General features: G+C 35.9%; 1 protein-coding gene across 7 annotated transcripts in view; it reads right to left on the bottom strand.

Annotated features, from left to right (window-relative positions):
• Positions 1-26,206, bottom strand: part of CDH18 (cadherin 18) — a 238,312-nt gene that overhangs the window by 163,371 nt on the left and 48,735 nt on the right. For all 7 annotated transcript variants that reach the window (XM_085220396.1, XM_085220394.1, XM_085220398.1 and 4 more), the window contains one exon: positions 18,575-18,648. The gene's annotated coding sequence lies outside the window, so the exon portion shown is untranslated. The remainder of the gene's footprint in view (positions 1-18,574; positions 18,649-26,206) is intronic.

Genomic DNA, 26,206 nt, shown 5'->3' with positions numbered 1-26,206 from the left:
TACCATACTGGAATTTCATAAAATTAGATAGTTGACAGAAAATTCAGATATTGCTGTTTAAATGATTATTTTTATAGAAGGACCTAAATTCCCAGTGACAATATTTTCTCAGCTTCAAAAGAAAAATATGATCTTTTTGTACACAATAGTAAAATACGAAAATGTACACAGAAGTTGATGTTGAATATCAAGCAAAATACCTAGGAAAAAATAAAATGCGTTTTAACCTCAGAGGAATAATTACTTTGAGGAAACATTTCGATTCCTTATCTCAATATATCAAGAATCAACCAAGTTAGGAGACTCCAAACATGTAAATAAATCTACTCCCCCCCCCCCCCAAAAAAAAAAAAAAAAAATTAGAACTGCTCTGGCTTTGTTTAGGTACGATAAAGTCATTAAAATTTATATGAACTTGCCAACAGAAAGAAACAGGATTTTTTTTTTCCCACAATAATGGAAGAGGACTTCAAGACTTCGCTGTGCATTAGAAATACCCATTAGTGACATATTTTCTATTGCCACTACTCATTTTATTACAAAAGGTTATGCTGAAGTAAGGGAAGACCACTAGTCGCCTATGTCTCGGGAGGAGTTAAAAAAAAGAAACTCAGTACAGTATTTTCTACTAGAGAAATGAATTTTTAGCATTCAGTTTTACCTTTCTTTCCATTTCTATATCAGTGCAATCACCCATCAACCTCTGGAAAGATCAAGCCGCTGATCTTTCAAAAGTCTCACAGCTCATTTCAGAAGTTTTCATACAGCAGTAAGGTATCGTTACCTTCTTTACATAGAAACGTGACTTAACAAAAATTTTTCACAGCTAAATGTTGTACAAAGTCACACCAGAGAACAAATCCAGAGATTCCAAGTCACATTTGTTTCTAACTGTAAGTTGCTCCTTGATTTCTTCACCTTTCTGCATTTTTTCTTTATTCATGCTAGAAAACAGTTTTGCCTTGAGGAATGAAGTTTCCTCCTAAAGATTCCTATATTTGCTGATGAGCTACTTCAGTAAATACTTAAGTCATTGTTATATTACAGGTGTACATTAAATTAAATGGTACCTTACAAAACAGTAAGGCTGCTATTTTATTTATTCAAGTACTATTATTCTTCCTTTTGTTTCCATCTTGGGGAATGCCTGGGAGCTGTTTATAAGACTATCACCAGTGCATAATAATGCAAAAAACTGTATATAAGGTGCATTGAGATTTCTTAGATGGCACATTTAAAATGTATTTAAAATCATTACTACTAAACTTTCCTTCATAAAAACTGTGAAGATGATACTAGTGGAAAACTCATACTTTCTAAAAGAATAAATATATATGAGTGCAGAATATAGCAATAAATCAAGATTTACTATACAGATCTTTGTTTCTCACTCCTCTCAGAAGTCATCCACAGAGTAAATTCAAAAACACCAAAATAGATCATTTAAACTGTGCTATTTACACAATTAATATATATATATATTAATAATTTTAAAAAGTGACAAAATTCAAAGGGCTTCTTCATCTCTTAAATGTCTGCTCTGCTTAGGCGTAACGGTAAGCAGAAGAAAATGAATTAAGTGAATTGACTGTTTCAAAAACACTGTTATTTAATTCCATTCTGAGATTATTAGTTAAAAAACACACCAAAAATTGAAGGTTCTTTTTTTTTTTTTTTTTTTAATTCTCGTATCTTTTAAAATTAAACAGAGAGAAAGATGACAATGGAATCTGTTTTCTGTTATAAACAGGAATTCGGGCTTCAAGAGTTACTGAATTGTATTTTAAGCCTGGAGAATCATTTCCACATGAGAAGTTCGACAATTAAAGGAAGAAGGATATGTAGTGAAGATTCTTTGAAGTGTTTTGGACTCTTGTAAACTGATATCAAAACCAAATCCTAATTAATGCTCAGTATAAAGCTATTCTGAGTTACTCAGCATCCTTCTATTAAAGGTCTACTAGAAACATTCATTTAAAAACAAATAAACAAAACAAAGCAATCTGCCATGAAGACAGCAAAGCTAGTCTACAGGGGGGCAAGTACAGATGGGAAGATCCGAAATGGATAACAAGCAAATAGGAAATATTCAAAATGTGAGCAATTGTAAAAGGACCGAACATTCTGAAATGCCTTCATTTGCTGCCTTACACTCTCATACTGAGATTCTGACTGCTCAGGGCTTGTCTGTAGCTTCAGATTAAGTGTCCTGCTTTATGGATTTTTTTATAATGATTCATGCAGCTGCAAAGCAGTATTCTGCTATTGCTGTCTCCTGGGAGCCCCTGATGAAAATGAGTTGTGTATCTCAAGGGACTGTCAGAATGAATTAAAATTAAAATAAATAATTAAATAAGATGAGGTGGGAGAGTCCCACCAGCACTGCTGAATATCATTACGGGAGAGTAGTTACTGCTTAGTATGGCAGCAAGCCTCAGTAATGAACTCCCAGGAAACCAGTAAAAGTGCAGTGATACAAAATGTGTATGCACCATGAGGAGATGCCATCCTTAATAGTGGAGACTTGTCCTGAATCCCAGTGTTTCCTACCTCTCATAATCAAATTGATCATATAACTGTATTCATCCGAATGATTCATTTTTGTAAATGCACATGCAGTGCAGTTCCATGTTATTTATTTATTTTACATCCCTCAGGAACCCTTTTCAGTCCCTCTGTGATGCAGTTACAATTAGTTATAGTACTTGTAATTAACTGCATTTCTCATTTACTTTCTGAATTCCCCCTTTGCACTCAGCCCTACGGGCTTCTTTCCTGCCCAGAACAAATTCTGACATTATCAAAATCTGACCAACTTCAGTAAAATTATTTGAATATAAACTATCAGGCAGGAAAATAATCTTTTTTTTTTCTGCATTTCCTCTGTTTAGTCTGTTGCTTGTGTTACATCCTTCAGCACTACAGAAATAATTTTATATTGATCTGGAGATCAAAGACAGAAAAGTGAGCTAGCACTGAAATGAAAAGTTTGTTACTATTTTATCTTTCTGAAGAAGAGTTTCACAGATTGTCAACAGCATATATACAGCACTCCAGTGGACATCTGACAACTAGCAGGGAGCACAAATTGTAGTTCGATGAAGGGAAATGGTTCATCAAACTTATCTATAGTTGATCTCTGCTCTCTTTCCCCAGGCTGTGGCAGAGATGAGCAACTGGACTTTGCACTAGAAGAAGAACAAAGTTCTCAGCCAATATGATGCAGACAACGTATAACCATAATCTATTGAGCAATGCATTCTGCACATACTGACAGAGATAGCATCCAAATTGTTTCGGAGAGAATTTTAAAGCTGTATTGAATATTGTTATCTTGTCCCTTCATTGCATTTATGTTGTAGGTATGTGAATCAATGTTAAAATAAATAAGGCTCATCTCTTTAAGCCAATCACCCTCACTCATGGGTTAACAGTGTCCAAGGTGTGATTTTTTGTACCATTTTCACACTTTCACACAGTCCTTTGGTAAAGACCATTTCACCTAATCAAAGAAACAAAAAGAACTCTGTTAAGCTAGAATTGACTTTATTTCACTTAACAAATTATTTTACATAAACTATAAATACTTTTCTTTCATTTAGGGAAATAGAAAATCTGTGGTGGAATTAAAGGTGTGGAAAAATGTGAGGGAAAAAAGGATCAAAGAAAGACAAGAAATCAGATATTATAAAAAGATAAGTAAGAAAAAAAATTAGAGTAAGATAAAACAAGGACATTGAAAAATTCACTGAAGAAATAAATCAAGATAAAGAAGAAAACTGGAAAGTTCAACAGGAAAAAGCTGCAGCTGTCAAAGCTGCTTCATGAAGTTATCAGAGACAATTTTTTTTTCTAAGATTTACAAGTGTGTGTGAAAAAGCCACAAGCAGTACAATTCCTGTGGAGTATAAGAAAGCTAGTTTACAAAGTTCAACAGGAACAAAAGTAAGGAAAAAATTAACTGAAAACAAAAATCATGAAAAGAAATTCCACACGAAATACGGCAATCTGTGATCCGGCATGCTGAGATTGCCAAGAGAAGTGCAAATGTAGCATTTAATCCCCTTTTTTACCTTCAGAGACACCTTCTCTTTTGGGGCATTCTAAAACAAAATATAACAACACACCAGACAAATCCTCCCATTTAGAAAGCAAGTTGTTCTTCTGGAAAGTAAATTATTATTCCACATAACAAAAATCTATTTTGACAGCACAGATACTGGTTGCAATGTGTCCTAATGCTGTCATTAGATGTCCAAAATTAGACACTGCCCAAGAATTAATAAATTAATATTCCAAATTGATTTTTTAATGTTAACAATAGCTGCATTTAGTTTCAGAGTAAGCATTCATTAAAAAAAAAAAAAAAATCATCATCATATTATCTCAGAAAAATGTGATGAATTTTTCAGTAACACAATGACTGACAGACATATGTCAAACAATTCCTACTTAGGAGATTCTTTTCTCCCAGTAGCCTCAGGCCTTCACAGAAACAATGTCAGAAACCTCAGTGAAATCTTCAGTCTTTAGAAGATAGTTTTTTCCTAAATCCTCATAATCCATACTATTTTCTAAATCTACAAATCTCTAGTTCTCTCTATAGTTCTTCCTTAATTCAAAGTCGAGCTTATTCTCAAATATCCATTTTACCTATATCATTAGGTATATTGGTAGTTTTTTATTAATTGCAATGCCCTATTTTACTAACTGAACATTTTCCATGCTTTAAATGCACTATGAATTCCCTGTAAAAATCACAAAAAAAATAAAGCTCAGATATACCCTTGGGTTTAATTTGTGAAATATATGATCTTAGAATTGAAATAATTTGGAGTTCCAAGGTTTAATTAAACGATGCTTATGTTTTTATTCTTATTTCCATTGTAGGTCTTATTTTAGACAATTAATACCTAAAAGCTCAAGACAGCATGAATTTATTTCTAGGACAATAGTTCTAATCTTTTCCTTTGTAAATCTATTGCAGCATACTAACTATACCTTGAGACTGAAAAGGAAAAAAATACAGCCCACAGAAAACTTTTCATCCAGCATTAACACACTGACATTCCTGGTTTTCTGGTAAATTACTGACTGTTTTGTGAAGAATGAATAAAGAAATATAAAACCTTCATTTAAAATTCTGGCTGCAGCCCTAACAATTAGCCAGCATTGACTTAACTTGTGTTTTGGAGAATAGTGTATCTACATTTTTCCTTGACTTTCATTACCATTATTAAAGTAGTTTGCAGTCCACGTTTCCCATTAGCCTAACAGGCCTTAATGAAATTACCTCACTGGTTAGAACAGGTGGCATCGTTTAAACTAGCCAGGTCATAAAACAGAACCAACCAACCAATTGAGTTCTGTGTCCATCCAGCCTTTTCATTTTGACTCTGCCAATATCAATTTTTTGTGGTTTTTTTTTTTTTTGGTTGGTTTTGTTTTGTTTTGTTTTTTAACATATAAACCATCTATGCTCCTTAACAAAACCCACAGCAACGCAGAAAATCCAATGGAATTAGCACGTAATTCAAGTTATATTATTACAACAGGAATTTTAAAAGTGCACCTAAATGATACTTCGGTTAGATGATAAACAAGATAAGCTATGACCTCAACACTGCCATTAACAGTGAGTAGCTCCAGTAAGCAGTAGCTATAGAGATTATTTAAAACTCATTCATTCCAAAAATAAGTTGAAAACAGTTAATAAAAAACATTTTCTATGAATGGGTATAAGAAGGCATTAAACACTATGAATCAATTAATTTTTTACCCTGCTAGTAAGTGCATTTTGTGAAAGAGTGTCAATGGGCAGAGAAACACATCATCTTTCTTGAACAAAGGAAGACATGCAAAGTTTGCAAACAGAACAGGAGCAGTACTTAATTGTACTTAGTATGTACACATAGACAGGCAATTAACACCTAATGGAAATAAGACATTAAAACATGATTAAAGGATTCAAAGCCTGTTCTCAGCTAGCAATACAAAACTTTTTTTATATAAAACAAGCAAACACAGCAACTTCAGGGTAACAACAGTGCTCTGCTGCAATGAACAACTGTAAAAATTTTGTTTCCAATTATACAATGCTACCACAATGCTACCGGCAGAACCACAACACAGTAACAACACAATTACTCAGATAAAACCCAGCCACTGTTTCTATAGCTGTAATTGCATACACAGTGCTACTAGCCTTTTCATGCTGTGAAAGGAACAACTGTGAAACAGAGAAAGATGAATCATGAATCTGACTCACACCTTTCTCTTTGTCTCAGTCGGAGACCAATCCACCTACAATTATATCTACAGTTCCCGTATGTAGCCAGGGACAATAAAGATATGCAAGACAGCACAAAGATGCTTTTGTATTCCCAAAGCAGCAGAGCCTTTTCTTATGTTTTGTTTCCCTTCCCAAGAAACTTGCTAGCAGAATAAAAATTTCAATGATTTCGTGAGTCATTTCTCTCATTTATAAAGGTCAGGTCACTCAGTCAGGGACAAAAGCAAATATACGAGACTCTGATGACCAATAAGCTAGATTAAATATGAAGAACTTGGAACATCCTATTTCTGTATAATCCACAGGTACTGTTTATTCTAAGAAATTATTTCTCAAAGATGAATAGCGAGAGCTCCTTTGGGAAGTATGATAACATTCCAAATGACTGGTAAAACAAAAGGAAAAGGAAAGGAAGTCCATTGTAGACATTAGAAAGAATTAAAGACATTTACCTTCCATACTTTGCTACTAGTTCCACAGTGTGTGCTTGAAACTCTTGAAGTCGTGTAAATTATTAGTTTTGTTATCAAAATTATGGAATGTAATGTACACAATGCACATACATTTCTTCGAAGAATTATAAATATGTCATTATTTACACAAACCTGGAACTCAAAGTTTCAGAGAAAAAATATTAAGTGACCTATCCTTATAAACAAATCTTTCTCTTTATGCTTGAAAATTGAAAATATTTTTTTTCTAGTATGCCAAGAGGGGTGATTGTTCACCGAGAATCACATCAAAAATTTTTCAAAATATATTTCATCATAGAAAATAAATAAAATACATTTTTACTGGCTGATTTTTCTTTTCCTTATGAATCAAAATATAAATTTTCACCACTGTTTCTAAAATAATCAACTTTTTTAAGAACTTAACAACACAGGAAGAAAAACAAACTTTTTTTTTAAATTATTTTTAACATTATTTGTCAATGTCCATCACAGTTATAACCAAAGTAGCCCATTTTTCTTGTGCTAGATTCAAATGAGAAAACTCTGATTCTTACTACATTGATATATTTTGTGGTTGTAGATATTATGGAAGCAAAAGCGCACAGTAGAAAGAAACTATTACAGATATGTTAAATTATAGCTACATACAAAAAGAAGAATTTACATGTGGCTGATAAAATATTCCAGAATGCCCTGTTAATTTGAACAGTAAGCAAGGTTTTTGTGAAATCAGCAAGCAGCACCCAAGTTTTGGCAGCTAGCAGCATCTGTTTGGGTCAGTTACTGTCAAATTAATACAAAAACACTAAGCTCATCTTTCTTACTGCAAAGAAGAAAATTCTATTTCAGGCTTGAATTTTTGAGTGCCATGTGAAATTAGAGCAAATTGCCACTGGCTTCAATGAACGTACCGTAAAGTTTTCATCTACTGATTTGAGAATACCCTGACACCACATGTATAATCATACAAAACTGAAGTCAAGAAGAATCTTTGGGCATCATCTGGTCCAACCTGCTGCACAAAGTAGGGTCAGCTTCTAGGTTGGACACAACTGTATAGCGTAGCTGTAGGTAAGCCCGAGGGAAAGGAATATGTGTTGGCCTAGGGTTAAGCTAGTTGAACAAGAGGTCAAAAGCCACTGAGTATGACAAAACTTGCTGGACACAAAAAATTATAACAATATAAGAAGTTACAGAGAAGGAACAGCTGGATCTCACAGAGACTTGAAAAGCAGCTGAACTTCACAGACAGTAAAGAAGAATATAGGACCCCTACAGAGAGTAAAATATTGCAGAGTCCACAGTGTCTAGGCAACCATCTCAGAACTGCTTTATAGAGTTGAGACTACCAAGGGAACACTATCAGACATACTGAATCTGGATGCAATCCAAAAACAAAACAACAACAATAAAAAATACATAAATATTGAATAAATACATAAAAATGAAATAAAATTTTCCACAGAAATAAAACATTGAGTGATAGGAGGCTGGAGAGAAGTGCTGTGGAAAGGGATCTGGGGGTTCTGGTAGACAGCAAGCCAAATGTGAGGCAACAGTGTGCCTTGGCAGCCCAAAGGGCCAGTCGTACCCTGGGGTGCACCAGACCCAGCGCTGCCAGCCAGGAAGGGGGAAAATTGTTCCACTCTGCTCTGTGCAGCCTCAGCTTCAGCACGGTGGGCAGTTTGGGTGCCACGATATAAGAAGGACATAAAACTATGAGGGAGTGTCCAAAGAAAAGCTACAAAGATTGGGAATAGGAGGTTAGTGGCCCTGCCTAGGGCGGGGGGATTGGAGCTTCATGATCCTTGAAGTCCCTTCCAACCCAAGCTTTTCTATGACTCTATGAGTGAGTAGCGGCTGAAGTCCCTTTATTTGCTCAGCCCAGAGCAGAGACGCTGAAGGGAGGCCTCATGGCGGCTGCGGCTCCTCACAGGGAGTGGAAGGCAGCACTCAGCTCTGGGCCTGAGGAAACAGCATGGAGCTTCAAGGGAAGATTAGGTTGGGAATTAGGAAAAGGTTCTTCACTGAGTGGGTGTTCAGGCACCAGAATATGCTCCCCAGTGCACCAAGCTTGTCAGAGTTAAAGAAGCATTTGGACAACCCTCTTAGATATATGGTTTGAATTTTGGGTGGTCCTGTGCCAAGAATCACAGAATCAAAGATGTTGAAATGGACCTCTGAAGATCATCAAATCCAAACCTATCTGAAGTAGTAGGTTGTACAGGAAAGTGTTCAGGCAGGTGTTGAATAATTCCAGAGAAGGAGACACCACAGCCTCTCTGGTTAGCTTGTTCCAGTGCTTAGACACATCCTCAAGCAGATACACTCCAGTCACTCTCTTGCATAAGCAACTCCACAGTCACATCTAGCTGGCCTACCTTTCCTAAAAAGTACATAGTGATTCACGACAGCATTCCAATCATGTGAACTGTCCTACTATGTCTTTGTGACCACAGTGAAATCATGGCCTTGCAATTGTACACAGATCTCTAGTACTTCCTGTTTATTTTCCATGCTATATGCATTGGAATACAGGCACTTTTGAGACAGAAAAAGGAGCAAAGGATGCAGGTTTCCCAACAAGGACACTAAAGGATCCCCCTATAGCTATACACACCCTTGAGGTGGCTGGCCTTCTGGCCGGCCACAGGAGGCAGCTAAGGAACATTTGTCACTGTCCTGATTGGCCTGGTTTATTCCCCAGTCAGTTGCAATCTTATGAGCATTTCCATTTTGGACCCCACCACTCAAGTCCTTCAGTTTAAAGCCCACATCACTAGCTTAGCTAGTCTGCTGACAGAGGTCTTCCTGCCTCTTCTAGATGGGTGGATCCCATCCCTCTCTAACAGGTTATAATCTTCATAGAACACTCCACTGTCATGAAAATCAAAACCCACCTGTGAGCACCTGCCATGTAACTATAAGTTGATATGCATTACACATTATTTCTGGCTTCTCTCCTTTTCTCCAGCAGGCAAAACTAATAAAAGCTAATAATAAAAGATTATTCAGGCACCATTTTTTTTTTTCCCCACTTGTACTCCCGGGGCTTTATAGTCTTCTTTGGTTCTGTCCACGTTCTGACTTCCAGTGTCATTCATGCAGGAGTTGGACTCAGTGATCCTTGTGAGTCCTTTGCAATTCAAAATATTTTACAATTCTGTAATCATAGATTCTATCACTCAGGAATTCAACTCTGTAATTAGGTAATAATTTTAAAAGAAATAGTAGTGAATAACAGTTGTTGGCAGTTCCAAGATTTCTCATGTTGATAATAGTAACAAACATCACAAGTAAAGAAAAAGAAAAGCTAAGGAGATATGCATGTATGTAATGAGGTAATGGCTTCAACTTGTGCCAAAGAAGGTTCAGATTGGATACGACTCTGAAAGAGTAGCAATGCAATGGAACAGGCTGCCCACAACAGTGGTAGAGTATCTGGAGGTGTACAAGAAAAGGGTAGATGTGGCACTGAGGGACAAGGTTGAGTAGGCAGAGTGATGACTACATGGTTGATGGTTGGACAAGATGATCTTAGAGGTCTTTTCCAATCATAGTAAATCTATCATTCTATCAAGTCTAGATTTGTATTTATGAACATGCCTTCTTGACATCACACTTCTGGTATTTCTTTAAGTCACTGACTTTCCCCATAACATTATTTCTGCCAACCATACTATAATCACTGTCAACCACACAACATTACTGTTATTATGTTGATTTCGTCCCATCTCACTGAAAATATTTTGTGTTTATATGGTAAAGCTAGATCCTTCTCTGCCTGTACCAATCCTATCATTATTCTTAGCTTTCTCTATTCTCTTGAACTGTACATAATGTGCATTTCTTTTATTGTTATTATTATCTTCATATCTTCTTTTCTCACTTTTCCAGCTCAGTTAGTATTAAACCATCATGGTTCTCAAATTATCGTTCCTATCATTAAATGTGTTCAGTTCCATTTTAGACTGCCTCACTCATAAATACTGAATTCCTCAATGGCTATGTCACATCCTTCTCATGCATATCTACCGTAAAATACATTATCTCTTAAATGCATGCAGTATAACTCAGCAACTCATTTTGCAAAGTATTCAAAAGTCAGAACCAATATACAAAACAATCACATCAATTACAAAAGCAGCTTTTCCCATATGGATGAATGAAAGGAATACAGATAAAAATGTTTGTGGGTACATATATAGGAAAAGTCTGCCTAAAGGTAACAACTACAGGAAAAAAAAAAAAAAAGGAAGAAGAAAATTACTATAGTTTGCTATTGGAAATTTCTATGTATAAACACTATTGAAAATACAGAAATATCATTGTTAACTACTTTGGTTATCTTGGCAAGAAAAGTTTCTAGTAATTAGAAAATACACTTCTTCCAGAAGGCTGCTTCGATGGATGAGTAAATGTAAATCTTCATACAAGGTTTTAAATATTCTTATACCTTAGAAGAAATCAGAACTATGTTTATGGCAATAAGTATTTTTATTGCCACTTTATAACAGAGATGAACACAAGCGTTAAACATTTACTTGAAGTTTTTACCCTATGGCCAAGGTTGAATAGAAGAATGGATTTCTGCTGACTATTTTGAAGACATTTCTTATGTTGGAGGATTTCCCAAGCCCAGATAATTAGATTTCCTACATGTGGCATTGGCAAGAAAATCCAGTCATTTGTACTTTATATGACATGACTACTGTATGGTAGCGTAGTCAATATAACATAGTCTTGTCAGACACTGAAAATTTCCAGAACGTTCAAAGAAAACACTTTCTTAAGTTTCCTAACTTGCTTCATTGCAAAGCCAGAGAGAAGTGATGTACGAAATTCAGGTGAAATCCAAACTGGAAAAGATCTCACAATTACTTTTTAAAAATCTTACAGAAACGTCTGAGGTGTTCTACATAATTTAACCTAAATTCATCATTTTTTCAGATCTGAAGTTAAATTAATCTTTTATAAAGCAGACAATTTTCATGTACTAGTTTGTAATATTCTTCAAATCTCTAAACGTGTTAAATTCGCTAGTTCCACTAAATTGCTATAGACTTAGTACATACAACTTCAAAATATTCTTATGAAAATTTTAGCTTCCATTCTTGTCCAATTACTTCCCAGGAACAGACAAGAATGGAGATGAATTGCGATTGAATGTCAAAGCCGTAACACCAGCAAATCCTCAGGAACAGAAGGGGGATGTAAAATAAGGTTAATCAGTAGGATCACATCTTAAGTTCTGATTGCGCAAACAAAAAAAGACCTACTTAACTTTAAACCTATTAATGAAAAGCTCATTGAAGTTAATGGGATTGTTTGCTTAAGATTAAGCTTAAAACATAACTTTTTAAAGATCAGGTCACAGGCATTTTAATGGGGAACACAGAAGATGAGCTACTGTGAACAAATAACATCGCACATTAAAAGGTACCAGGTAAATTTAATAATGTAGCATTCAGTTTTAAAATGTTTTTCTTCCATTACCATATTAATAATAACCTAAAAATAAATGAAACATTGAAAGATCATTTTCATATTGTTTATAAATAAGAGTCATGGCATTTGATACTAGGCTTTCTAATGAGAGTTCAAAGTCTTCAAGAAACCATTCACAGTATGCTTAAAAGTTTAAAACAAAGAAAAGTTTTATATTGAATTCTTAGCATCCAGTGGACAACTCAAACTGTAATTTACATGCTCTCTGGAGCTCTGCTTTGTTTCTGTAAGTGAGCAGGATGAGAGTTTAGCACAATCCTCTGATTTAATAATCATCCAGCATCATTAAGAGAGCACCACAGTCAGCTGAACATCCAGAAAAGCTACGCTCTCACTTTAAGAAGGAATGTATTTCATAGAAAAGATCAGTTTGAGAAATACCTTATATCTCAGTCTCATTTTGAGCCTTATGTGACATTGCTTACAACAACACTGTTTCCTCAGTACACTATTCAAATAAGGTGAAAAGTGGTAGACTGAGGTCCCAACATGCAGCACGTGAAGTATCTGAGAAGGGTGGTGAACAAGTTTTAATAAACTATATCCTATTTATGAAAATACTCATTCAACAGAATTAGTAAAGAGAATATCATTTAATGAAGAATACAGCAATGAAAAGATAAATTTGCAAGACTATCAGCCCCAAAGATATATAATAAGAATGTATAATAAGACCTGGAATATTCACTGTGAAAACAGTCAAGAAAAACAAAATAAAACAAACAAACAAAAAAAAAAAATCCACATTTTTTTAAATAATATTATCACTAACCAGCCAATCAAAGTGAGATTCAAGTTCTTTACAGGCTGTTTTGTAGTCCTGCATTTCAGCGTTCCATGTTTCCTCGCTGCTTACCTATCCATTACTTTTTTAAAAAATTACTAAGAGGAATACTTACACCTCTACATATTCTAGCATGGATCTATAATTATTAAAAAAAGTTTGCACTGTAGGCAATACAACTAGAAAACCTTCATCATAAACTTTTGAGAATTCAAAGTGCACAGATATCAAACAAACCACCGCAAACTTCAGGACAAAAGAGCAGTATCAGTAAATAAATAAATAACAGTGATTAGAGAAGCTTAAAAACCTAATAAAAGTTCATAATCGTGAACTGGTGTAGATATAATAGTTTCAGGCAACTTCAGGTCTACGCAGAAAACAGTGCAATAGCCTGAAGTAACTAATCAAATATGAGATTAAACACAGAGGCTTGCTACAAGCATCTTAAACACTCAAGGAAATGGCTAATGGAATGAAAGCTAGCATAGCAAGGGTGCTCCATCCCAAAACTCACTCTAATCTGAAGAAATAACAGTTAAATATTCTGGGCTGCTCACTGTCAAAGTGGAAGGAAAAAGCTGCTTTTTTTTTTTTCCCCCCTCACTTCATAAACATCATCACGTATTTTTGATGTAATATTTTCACAATTTTCAAACATAAAACTTAGTACTATATTTCTGGAATTATACATTTCTTGAGACTAAGCAGACTCTATAAAGGACACACATGCCAGATTTAAGCAGCATTGACTAGTATTAAGCCCTCATGCATACCCTTTGCATGAAATGAAGGGTTCTTACGTGATTACTGTATTAACAGAGATTTCTTATGCATTAAAAGGTAAACACACTCCTAAAAAGATACTTATACATGTAATAGTGCAATTATTCAGTAAAGAATGTCATATTCAGTGCTTAATCCAAAGCTAACGACAACGAATAGTGAAATTCTCTAAGAAAATAATAGCTCTAAATCAACCCCGATGACTGAACAGATTAATCTTATGAGATCTGCTCCAAAGGTAATGCTTCCTGTTTTATTATGCTTGCTTGTGACATAGGGGTGGATGTTGGTGGTACAGCAGCAGAGGCTGAACTTCTGAATGGAATGATGTCTGACTTGGAAATGTGTATGAAGCAAAGGTGTATCACTGGATGCCTTCATGTGGAAAAAATTGCCCTCACTGACATTCATTGATACTTACTGAATGTATATGGAGATCGAAGAATGGATGTGAGCACAGTGAAGGGTGGGTAGCGTGTTTCAGAACTGGTGGTAGCAACAGTGGATTGCCTCTGCTAGTGAAGATTTTTATGACTGTAACATATAGGCTCTTGTTCATTGCTGTGAAAATGAATACCTAGTGGTGATGACTGTTTTGAAAAATAGTGTCTTAGAGCTGAGAATTAGCTCTATCATATAATGCTTCTGTGCTTTTTTTATCTATCGTAGTTTCCACAGAAATAAATAGGAAGTATTACTTTCAGAGCAAGCTATGTATTTTATAGTGTTTTACTTAAAACCAGAGAGCAAAAAGGACAATCATCCATTCTACTTTTCCTATGAGTCTAATATCTTTTTTTTTCTTTCTAGAAAGCCTATTACAAGACACATAGTTTAGAAAATGTTAAGTTTCAAGTTTTATATTACAAATTTATAATGTAAGCATTACATTAGCCTTCATAACAATTTACGTAAAACTTCCTACAATCTCTTATGAATACATATTCTTTTGCACAGTTAATTAAATCAACGGAGATGAAATAATAAAAAGGAGTTCAGTATCAGATTACATTTTAAACATTACTCTTGGATTCCATTTGGGAAAAGGATTTAAATGAGATTTATTCATCAATCTGCAGTGTTAGCTTCTGCGTATGTTTTCATAAGTTAATTGTTTTTGTTAGTACAAAATCCAGGCTTTCCACTTATTAAAACATGTCTCACTTGGTTTCTGAGGTCTAATCATTCAAAATCCAAATTTTTATTTACTGTCAAAACTTACAAGAAATGGTTAAATTGAATAATGAAAAAGAAAAGAGGGGAAAAAAGTGAATAGGAACTCAAGATGTTAATCAGTTATCTGCTTCCTGGGTGTTTACATTTCCATGAGTTCTTCTGTCTGAAAATGCAGAATACGTTTAAGAGCAGTTACTTACTACTTGTGAACAGCAGCTCTTGAGCTCTGACAGCAAAGCAGTCAGCTTGGGCTGCATAACACACCCAGGAAATCGGAAATACTCTGCAGCAATACACATAAGCTCATTTTATCAAAACCTGTTTGAATGTATCTGCACCATACCAAAGATGTAGCCAGTCAGTGACATCTGCCTATGTCAAAAAGGTCAAGAACATTATCAATGCATTATCACATAACGGAGTTCAACCCTGTTTATTTCAGCATGTATTTAAACAAATGCCTGAGAAACCTGGCCTACTACAAGGATACAAGAGTTTTAATGCATGAATGAGAGCATTTGTTACATAAACGTCCTTTTAAAACTTCTCAGTTGTTAAAGGATAGATACATACTGTACATACTATAACATGAACTAAACGTACATGTGGATAGTAAATCACTCAAATATGCTATCCAAAGCAGAAATTCATTCACTTTAGCTATTCAATAAAAATAGATGCAAAGTACTGATCCATCTCAATAATATCAGATCTGTCACGTTTTCTAGACACACTTTTTTATAGCATATATTCTATTTGATTTGCATGTGCCTTTTAGCTTTTTGTCATATCTGAGAGAGAACTAATCCAATTATGTCAATTTTTAACTTTTACCAAAGAGATATTATACAGCTAAGCAAAAAAATCTTGTAGGTTTGTTATTGTTATTATTTTCAACCTTTATCCTTCACTGCTTTTATTTATTTTTATTTTATTTATGTAAATTGAAATTAATTTTTACTGCACTTTCACCAAGGAGAGAGAATAAGGGACCCCAGAAGAGCTGACTACATATGCAAGTGTTAAGATAGAGCTCACTAGGCATCAATCCTTTGGTATGCGTCAAAATAAACAATGGAAAGGAAACATTTTATGAGGCAGTTGTAACTCCATTTCTACATGCAAATAGAAAATCCAATGCATCAAAAATATTCATGCCAAAATAATACCAACCAGAAACTACACAGAATAACAACAGTTCTTAAATAAGCAGAGTGACAGTTATGTAGTAGTGGTGTCAATATACTCCCAGTCTGCACATACATACAGACCATCAGAACAAAGCATTTATCTTTTCTCATATTTTCTTATTTTTTTCCACTTATTTAACACTATCAGAAATCACAAACCTTCTCATAGACACTGTCCTAAACAGTAAATGTCAAAGTAATCTTGCTTTACCCCTGACACAAGCACATTCAAATATGTTCTGTTTCTGTTCTGAAAAAAAAAAAAAAGATTCTTTCTGAAAATAGGGGAAAAAACATTCTAGAGACCAACAACATGGGGATTCTTTTCCATCTCTTCTCTTAAAATCTTTAACAATGGAATGGTTAGTGTAGAAAAATCATTAGGAAGCAAGTCTTCTAATCCAGCTGGACTAGGCAGGATTTGTACTGCTAAACTAAGATCAGTATCTCTGCTTCTAAGAATAAGGTCATTAGTAATCTTAATTCAAAAATTTAGTTGGAGCATTTAGAAGTCATATATTCCTCACCATTCTTTCCAGTATTTTATTAAAAGCTTTGTTTTTACTTGTATCATTCTTACATTTCAGTGACTACTGTCTACCAAACCAACCTTGGCACTGATTTTTAAAATTTTAGTGCAATTATATCCATAGGGCATTTTGTTTTCAGGTAACTTCTCAAGCAGTACAGCTACCAGCCACAGGAGACGGTCTATATTATTACAGTTATTCATAAAATTTATAATATTTATTCCAAAAATCCAATCATCCATTATCAACATACAACCCATGTAATTTGTGTAATGTGTCAATTCCTCCAATTTCTCTGTTCCTTCCTTGTTTTCTATCAAGGCAATATTAATTATTCAGCAGTTCACATTTGCTTCCACCCAAAGCCCTGTGAGATGGCAGGAAAGAGGTGTACAGTCCCTCAGAGAGAGAGAGGTATTGATTCTAAGCTGAACAGATGGAGGAAGGTTGTGGGTAGGCAAGACAGATTATTTCCTCCAACATAGCTCCAGCGGCTATTGAAATATGCAGTCCACTTCCTCTGGCTTTCTAATTCTCTGTCATCTCACTTCAATCTAGCCCACTTAATGGACAATAAACCCTTCTGCTTTTTGGCTGGGTTAGTTTTTCTCTGGTTATTGTGCTGAGTTGTTTCCCCAAGGATATGAGTAAGTATCAGACTTGGTACCTCAAAGGAAAGAGGAAAATAGCTGGGAGGCGTTCATCTGTCAGCAATGAGTAGCAGATTGGTTTGTCCCCTTCTAATCCGCATCCTGGTTACATCCTCACAAAAAAAGCACTCCACACTTCTTCTAGCTACTCCTATAAAAGGCAACATTGTTCCTCTGCTTTCTAAGCCTGCTGTTTATCCCAGAGTCAGGGACATCCTAATGCATTCTCCTTCTCTGCACACACACATAAACAAATATTAAGGCAATGTCCAAAATTCCTAAGCTAATGTATCTCCAACAACCTATCATTATGACCTTCTGTCTCAGATGCTTTCATACTTTCAATTCTAAGAAAAAGCGTAAATTCAGTTTTTAAACTAATTTGCTGAAGTAGCAACAATTTTAGAAGTACTGTATTCTAGGTGTAGAATTTAATGATTTTTTTTATGTGACTGTTCTCTAGCAACAGCTTTAGTGCTTAATACAAATGCAAATACGTCTAAACATTTATGAGTTCAAGCTTCACACCTATTTGTGTTTTACTTTAATTTCTCACATCATGTTACCAGGTCTAACCAGTAAGATTCATTATTATACATCACTTTCGTTTGCAGATATTTTCTCTTGGGAAGAAACAGAAAGCAGTTAACACCTGTACTATGAAAAATATGACATGATGCAAAAAACACTTAAATTAACAGAGAAGCACACTACAAATAAAGCTGACAGTCACTTACAGTACAAAACAGAGTGACATTTTTAGTAGCATGAAAGTATAGATGACAGGCAAATCTTTATTCAATTAACTCCCAGTTTCCAAGGGCAGAGTTGTATGTGCACATCCAAACTGCTTCCTCTAATTTTAGAGACTTTCTATGCTGAATATTTAAAGCTACTTAGTATCTAAATCAATTTAACAGAATGCCACTTAACTTACTTCTCACTTTCAGCTTTCAATAATTTACTCTGTATACTTCAATGTTGCATAAATCCAATTCCTAAATACAATGAAATAGATCTGCTGGCCCTTTTAAAATATATTTCAGTTTCAAAATAGCTAGACTTATATGTGCTCAAGATGCAGAGAATGCAATGACAGCACCATATTTATATTCTTTTTAGTATTATAAAAGTTTCATACCAATCCATCTGCGTATCCTACTTACTTCTGCAGCTAAAATAGCAGGTAAAACAGGCACTTACTGTTCAGTGGTTACAGGACACTTCTCCACTCCTTTTCCAAGCAACTTGCCAAATCAAACCTACTGCCTCTTTAGCTGCAAGCAAACAAAAAAAGAGTCAGATTTCAAGGAACTGAGGGAGAGGACATTTTACTAAAAAATGTCTTTCAGATTAAGTAAAAAGCATGTGATATTAACCTTTAAATCTTTTCAACATAAAAACTATTAATAATCTATGAGCGTGAAATCCCTTCACAAGTATACAGTTAAAATCTTTAGCAAGAAAAAAAAAAAACAGAAGCGGTCAGATAAAAAACAAATGCAAAAAAAAAAAAAAAACAACAACAAACAACCCAAAACAAAACAAACAAAAAAAAAACCCAAACCCATTGCTTCTGCACCAGCTCAATTTTCTAGCCTTTTACCACAGCGTGAACCATGAATATTTCAACAGTGAATTAAATTCTTCTCATTCCTTTTCCATTGGTCCACTGCATTCAAGGATTGGGCAGGTTTGTGCCTACCCCCATGTTATTATCACATACTTTTTTTGTTGTTGTTCATTTAAAAGTCCAATTATGTTGCCTTGTGATTATGAAATTATATTTCTTTGAACAAGCTTTTTATTTATCTTAAAGCTGGAAATTTCCATTGGTGAAAATGCTATTGAAAAAAAGGCAGTTGTATGAAATTTTCACTTTCTGAACTACACAACAGTTACTGCATTACTTATCATTTCCTAAAGGTATCAGTATCAGCAAGCATTAGAGTTTAACCCAGCAGGAAGCTCAGCACTACAGTCATTTGCTGACTCCACACTCCTAGTGAGATTGAGGAGACAATCTGAAAAAACACCAACAAAGTACAACTTAAGTATTTAGATAAGAACTATTTACAAAGAAAAGAAAGAGAAAAATAATAATAGTAGTGATAGTAATCTACTATAAGTAGGTTGCGCCAAAAGTAATGACTCCTTATTTATTTCCATGGGAACTATAACTGATACAAAAAGTAAATTAATACTATTTTGTAGAAAAAATTCTCAGCTACAAAATGCTATTTTTCAACACAGTGACCACCATTAGGCATGCATTTTCACTAGCAATGAACAAGAGTCTGCATGTCACTCTTTCAAAAATCTGCACCAGCAAAGACGACTCACAGTTTCACAGACGTTAAGACAGTACTGTTGCTAGGAAAATTCTGCCCATACGGTCTGTCATACATTGGCCCAAAGAGGTGGAAGTCAGAAGGCATCAAATCTGGACTATACAATGGGGGTGGTAGGACAGTCCAGCCAAAGTTGGCAATGTGTTCCATGGTTTTCAAACCTGTATGGGGCCTGGTGTTATCGTGTTACAGGAGAAAGCTTCTTCTCTGGCCTGACTCCGGAAATTTAGCTTTCAGATTAGTTAGCATCTCAAAGTAGTGATCAGAATTGATAGCATTCCAAGAAATTCAGAAGAATCACCCATTTTCTTTCACAAAACACTGTGCAGATCACTTTACCCAAAGAGGACTGCATGTTGAACTTCTTTTTTCAATGTGGAATTTACATGACGCTACTCCATGGTCTGCAGTTTTTACTCTGACATGTAGTGGGGACACTACATCACTACTACTTATGGAATTCTGGAAACTGTCATCTTCAGCCTTGTATTGGTTCAATGGGTTCAGACAAACTTGCTTATCATGTTCTTTCTCTTCCTGAGTCAGCAGTTTTGGGATCCACCTTATGCAAACTTTGCAATACTCCAACACTGTAACCATTGTTTCCAATGCACTGAAGTCGATATTCAGCTCCCTGATCATAATCAAGCACTATGTGTGGAAGAGCAGATCAAGAAGTTCTTCATTTCATGGTGCAACCATTGCACACAGCCATCCAGATCGTGGCTTGCCTTTCACATCACTGTCACCACTGCTGAAACACACTACCCACCCTTCACAGTGCTCACATCCACTCTTCGATCTCCATAAACATTCAGCAAGTACCAATGAATGTCAGTGGGGGCAATTTTTTCCACATGAAGGCATCCAGTGATACACCTTGCTTCATACACATTTCCAAGTCAGACATCATTCTGTCAAACTGCCCCTCTGCTGCCATCTGTCTGCCCCACAGGGCAACAAAATCTAATGGAATGTTGTTGGGAAGGTTCAGCCTCTGCTGCCATACCACCATAAGTATTGCTTAAATATGACGTGTCCTTCAGAGAATCTTCTCAGTCTCAAGAATTGCGTAATTCCAGGAATACTACTATTCATATTTAGAAATTATAAAAATATTACATTAGAAATGCATAATGATATTGAGAAGTGAAGAAAAAAAACACACAGTGTTAATCTGTGACTTTGACAGAGAGTTCCCAGAAACATTCGAAGAGGCATTACTTTCAGAGTAGCCCTCTTATATTTACAAAACAAGCGTGCAATTGCACACCCTAACTGATATCCAGTTAGTCCTTCTACATCCCTCCCTTAGGCCAGGTTAGGTAAAATATTCTCGTTCTGCCCCCTCCCAGCTCCTTGTGGTCCCTTAACTCCTCACCAGCAGGACAGTGTGAGGAGGTGATAAACTGAAACATCCTTGGCTCTGTATAGCACTGCTCAACAACAGCTAACACATTGGTGTGTTATCAACATTGTTTTTCTCCTAAAGCCAAAACATAGCATCATACCAGACACTATGAAAGAAAAAGAAAAAAAAAAAAAAGAAAAAAATCAACTCAGTGCCAGCTAAAACCAGAACATTATGCAATGCAACACATACCAGCCATTCGGTAGAGTTATTAATAATTGCTGTTCTACAACAAATCAAATGTGCTGGAACCATTCCTATAACAGTAGCATAAAGAAGCATCTGCAATTTACAGCAAGCCTCACTTACAAGACACCAGATAGCATCTTAGAAAATTAAATTTTAAACAGTCATTTCAGACCTAGTGTATGCTGAGAAGTCACTGCATTAAAGACTGTTTTTTTTTTCATGAAGTATGCAAATCTCATCATGACTACAAAGTGAAATATGAACAGTCTGCTTTCTGAAAGAGGTCTATGTTATTCTCAGACCTCTCATCAGCACCAGGACCGGTAAGTATTTGCTTTTAAGTGACCACCACTAGCTGCTACATTCCTGTCTTTCCAGAGCAGTAGGTGGTGATGGGAGTACAAAAGTCCCCCTGCTGTCCTCTGTGTGCCCACTTCTTAAAACACATTGCTAGGAGACAGTCTCAGCAATGCACAGGTGAAAATGCATTAAAAATGCTATTTTAAAAAGAAATGTTCTCTGAATGAAAATGGACATTAATACTGTCTTCTAAGTTGAAAAAATGAGACGTGAAGCATCACAAGAATAAAACCTGCTTGAAAGCATGGATTAGGCAAAACGAGGTCTGAACTACATCTGCCCACTCTAATTCTCAGTAGAGGAGAAGTGCAGATGAAACTCTGCCAACTTCTATGTCCCTGCAACACCATCAGGGCAGAAGAGCAGCAGTGACAGCAAGCTGCCTAACAGCTGTGCACTGGCTTAAGATATGGGGAAGGCAAAAGCAACTAGCCCCAGGTAAGGGTCAAAGGCCTCTGCCTCAGTTATCTAGATGCCTGCCGCCTTCTATATTCCAAAGAATGTTGTGCATCGTATGCATTACAAGGGCCTGAAATAACGTTTTTAAAAAATCTTTAAACTATCCTGCTCTTGCTTCTGTAGTTCAGTACAATATACAAAAAGTGGTTTTTGAAAAATCTATTTATTTACAGTGATTTAGCTTGAAAAGAAGTCTTTAAAAAGAGAAAAAAAAAAGTGTTAATATTCTTGTACTCTAGCGAAATAAATCACAACAGTTACTGGAACTACACTCATTTAAACCAAGTGCAGAACTCTTCTGCTACTCAGAGTGACAGCAATAGACATGAGAGAGTATGTGTTTATGAATATAAGGGTAGTTCCTGTGGGTTTTCAAGGCTGAAGTCTGGGATTTACCTGATGAAAATATGCTCCACAACTTCTAACATCAAATGTAGTAAAGTTACTTATTATACTAATCCAATAGTCTATATTAATAACGTAATACTGTAGCACTAACAACATTGCTTATTGCTCCCAGTTCTCAAGCTTGCCTTCCTCATCCTACTTCTTTTCTACATACTCTAAGAGTACTGATATCATTATAATTAAAAGTCTTCATTTCAACTACAAATATGACTGAGCTTTACCAATTGCTTTTTTTTTTTTCTCATCTAGAAATAAAATGATCATTAAATGATTTCAGAAATCAACTGCTTTACTTCAAATCATCAATATATAGTATCCCTTAGAAACTTCTGAATGCTCTACATTCCTACAGATGTCCTCTGTCCTGCAACAGCTTTTGGATAATCCTTAATGATTATAGTATCAGCTACCCATCTGCTTTCTGTTGCTATTAATATTTTCACAATTGTTCTGTAGAAAATTACAGTATAGAATTACATATCCAATTATACAACACATAATAATCACTCCTGGTAACAGAACGACCCTAGGTGATCCTCCAGAAACCTGAAACATTTACAAAATGTGGGCATAGTAAAAAAAAAAAAAAAAAAAAAGTACACTTTGATTAACAGAAATACTTTCTGTACTTGCTAAGCAAAGGCTACTTATATCAGGCCTGACAGTGACTGATAAGAGGGAACCTTTAGGAAACAAATTTGGGGAATCAAATCAAAGTGCTAAAAATGCTGGTTCTAGAATGGTTATTTAAAATATATTTAGTCACACCTCTCATTGCATAGCATTTACTATTACCAGGATGGAACAAACACTGTTTTTCATTTAATACTTGCTATTAAAACAAAATGAAATATAATGTAGTACACCACGTGACCAAATATTGGAGAAGAGTGTGGAATCAAAGCCTTTACTTGAGCTGCTGGTGGTGCCATCCCTTATGTATCTCCAATAATTGCAGCAGGCTTACGGCAGGAACAGCCCAAAGCTTTGTGAACAGTGCAGAACACATGGAGCTAATCTTTGTAAACTGCAACACATTTCTGATCTGAGCAAGCTGTTAACTCACACTCCTACTGTGTCAACAGAAAAGCTTATGGCAGATTAAGGAAAGCAGCAAAGTTCAGCACTGTCGTCTTCTATGTCAAGCAAGTACAATATAAAAACAGAATTTTAAAATAATGAGAGGTATTATCAATTATGCATAAAGTGAGCAAGATGGTTTCTTTTTTTTTTTTTTTTTTCCTTTTCACTAATTCTTTCCTGAGATGCAGCAGCATAAGATCATTAAGATCATCTGCCATTATCAAAGTGCAAGGATGGAAGCTTTCAGGTCTCTGTTAGGTGCATGCATTCCCTAGTGTGCTGTTCTTTCTATATGTAGCTAGATTCCAACTGAGCAAATAGACTGTATGTGCAAGAGCAGAAAGAAATCAGGCTTTCAGTGCTACAGCTTTTCCCCACACTGGCTGAGAGAAAGAATATCTAACATAGAAAAAAGTAATACATATATATACGCATATATGATATGTGTGTGTATATATATATTTATTTATATATATATTATATATATTTATATATATATAAAGCATTTCAGATAATCTACTTACTAAGAATGTGTGTAACAGCTTTAAAAAAAAACAACACAACACACAGCACTGAGGTTTAGATGTAATCAACATTTGCTAAATACTTATGCCATAATATATAATCTGTGAAGTTCAAGAAGTAGGGAAAATAAATTAACTGATAAGCCACTTAACTCTCTTTTCAGCAGTGTTTACTCAGCATGAAAACAAAATTAGCTTAATAATGGGAACAAGCTCCAGCTTGACATAACTATTTCTATACAGTAAAAACAGCAGATCCAGGGAAAGTACTCTGTAACCTGTTTGCATTCCACATAGAAATCAGAAAACCTGAAATTCTCTGGGACTTTGGCACTTCCTGTTACGACACAGAAGGAAGGTATACCACGCAAAGGGACCTGGACAAGCTTAGGAAGTTAAGCCATGTAAATCTAATGAGGTTCAACAAAACGAATGCAAGGTGCTGCGCTTGGGTCTTGGCATTCTCAATATGAGAACGGAGTGGGAGAACTCATTGAGAGCAGCCCTGCGGAAAAGGACTTGGGGGATTGTGGTGGATGAAAAGCTGGACATGAGCCAGCAGTGTGGTCTTGCAGCTAGAAGGTCAACAACATCCTGGGCTGCATCAAAAGAGGGGTGGCCAGCAGGAAGAGGGAGGCGACTGTCCTCTTCTGCCATCATGAGGCCTCAGCTGGAGTATTGCAACCAAGTCTGGAGCTTCCAGCTCAAGAAAGACATGGAGCTATGGGACCAGATCTAGAAAAGGGCCATGAAAATAATCAGAGGGCTGAAGCACCTCTCTCACAAAGACAGGCTGAAGGAGCTGGATTTGTTCAGCCTAGAGATGAGAAGACTCTAGGGAGATCTCATTGTGGCTTTCCATTACTTAAAGGGAGCTTATAAACAGGAGAGAGAATGACTTTTTGCATATAATTACAGAATGGCTTAGGTTGGAAATGACCTTAAATATCACCCAACCCAATTCCCTGCAGTGGGCAGGGCTGCCACCCACTGGATCAGGCTAGCCAGGGCCCCATCCAACCTGGCCTTTAATGCTTTCAGGGATGGGGCATCCACAGCTTCTCTGTGCAGCCTGTGCCAGTGCATCACCACCCTCAGCAAAGAATTTTTTCAGAACATCTAACCTAAATCTCCCTTCTTTTAGTTAAAACCATTCCCCCTTGTCTTATCACTATCAGACTACGTAAAAAGTCTGTCTCCCTTCTGCTTGAAGAGCCCTTAAAAGTACTGAAAGACAGCAATGCGGTCTCTTCCCTGTGTCTTCTCCAAATTAAACAAGCTAAACTTTCTCAGTCTGCCTTCACAAGAGAGGTGCTCCAGCCCTCTCTTCATGGCCCTTCTCCAGATCCGCTCCAACAGCTCTGCATTCTTCCTGTGCAGACGTGCTCTGCTTGTGATGGGGCAAGAATGAATAATTTTAAACTAGAAGAGACAAGATTTAGATTAGATGTTAAGGCCCTGTGTAAAATCTTCATCAACGACCTGGATGATGGGCAGAATATGCATCCTAGGATGGAAAAGCATGGCCAGCACATCACAGGAGGCAACATTTCTCTTCTACACAGCTCTGGTGAGATTCATCCCAAGTGTTCTGTCCACTTCTGAGCTACCTAGCATAAGAGAGACCTGGACATACTGCAATAAGTCCAGTGAGCTCTGCTCACTACTAGTGAGGGCAACCAACTCTGCTAGCCTGTCCCACGTACAGTCTGCTGCTTTCTTACTTAAACTGAAAGACAGGCAGATGATCTTTTTTTCCTGCTGTTCTTTGGATTTCTGTCATGTCTTGAAAGTTTTGAAGTGACTAGAACTCTGTGGCAATGAATGCTAATACATACAATGATTTGTATAACCTTCAAGAACCACCTTACTTTCAACTTTCAAGAACCAGAACCAGTGCTCATGATGATCAGTGCTTTAGTAGAGACTAAATGTATGCATGCTCTCACTACAAAAATCATGAAAAATGCAGCCTACCTCCACAAGAAAAAAAAAAAAACAAAAACATCTACTCAACTGAATGTCTTCCTCAAAATACAAAGTGTCAAGA

This window comes from Meleagris gallopavo, chromosome 3, assembly GCF_905368555.1.
Source record: "Meleagris gallopavo chromosome 3, MGAL_WU_HG_1.1, whole genome shotgun sequence".
NCBI lineage: Eukaryota > Metazoa > Chordata > Aves > Galliformes > Phasianidae > Meleagris > Meleagris gallopavo.
Note: the sequence above shows the minus strand (reverse complement) of the source record. Positions and strands in the feature narration are given on the sequence as shown.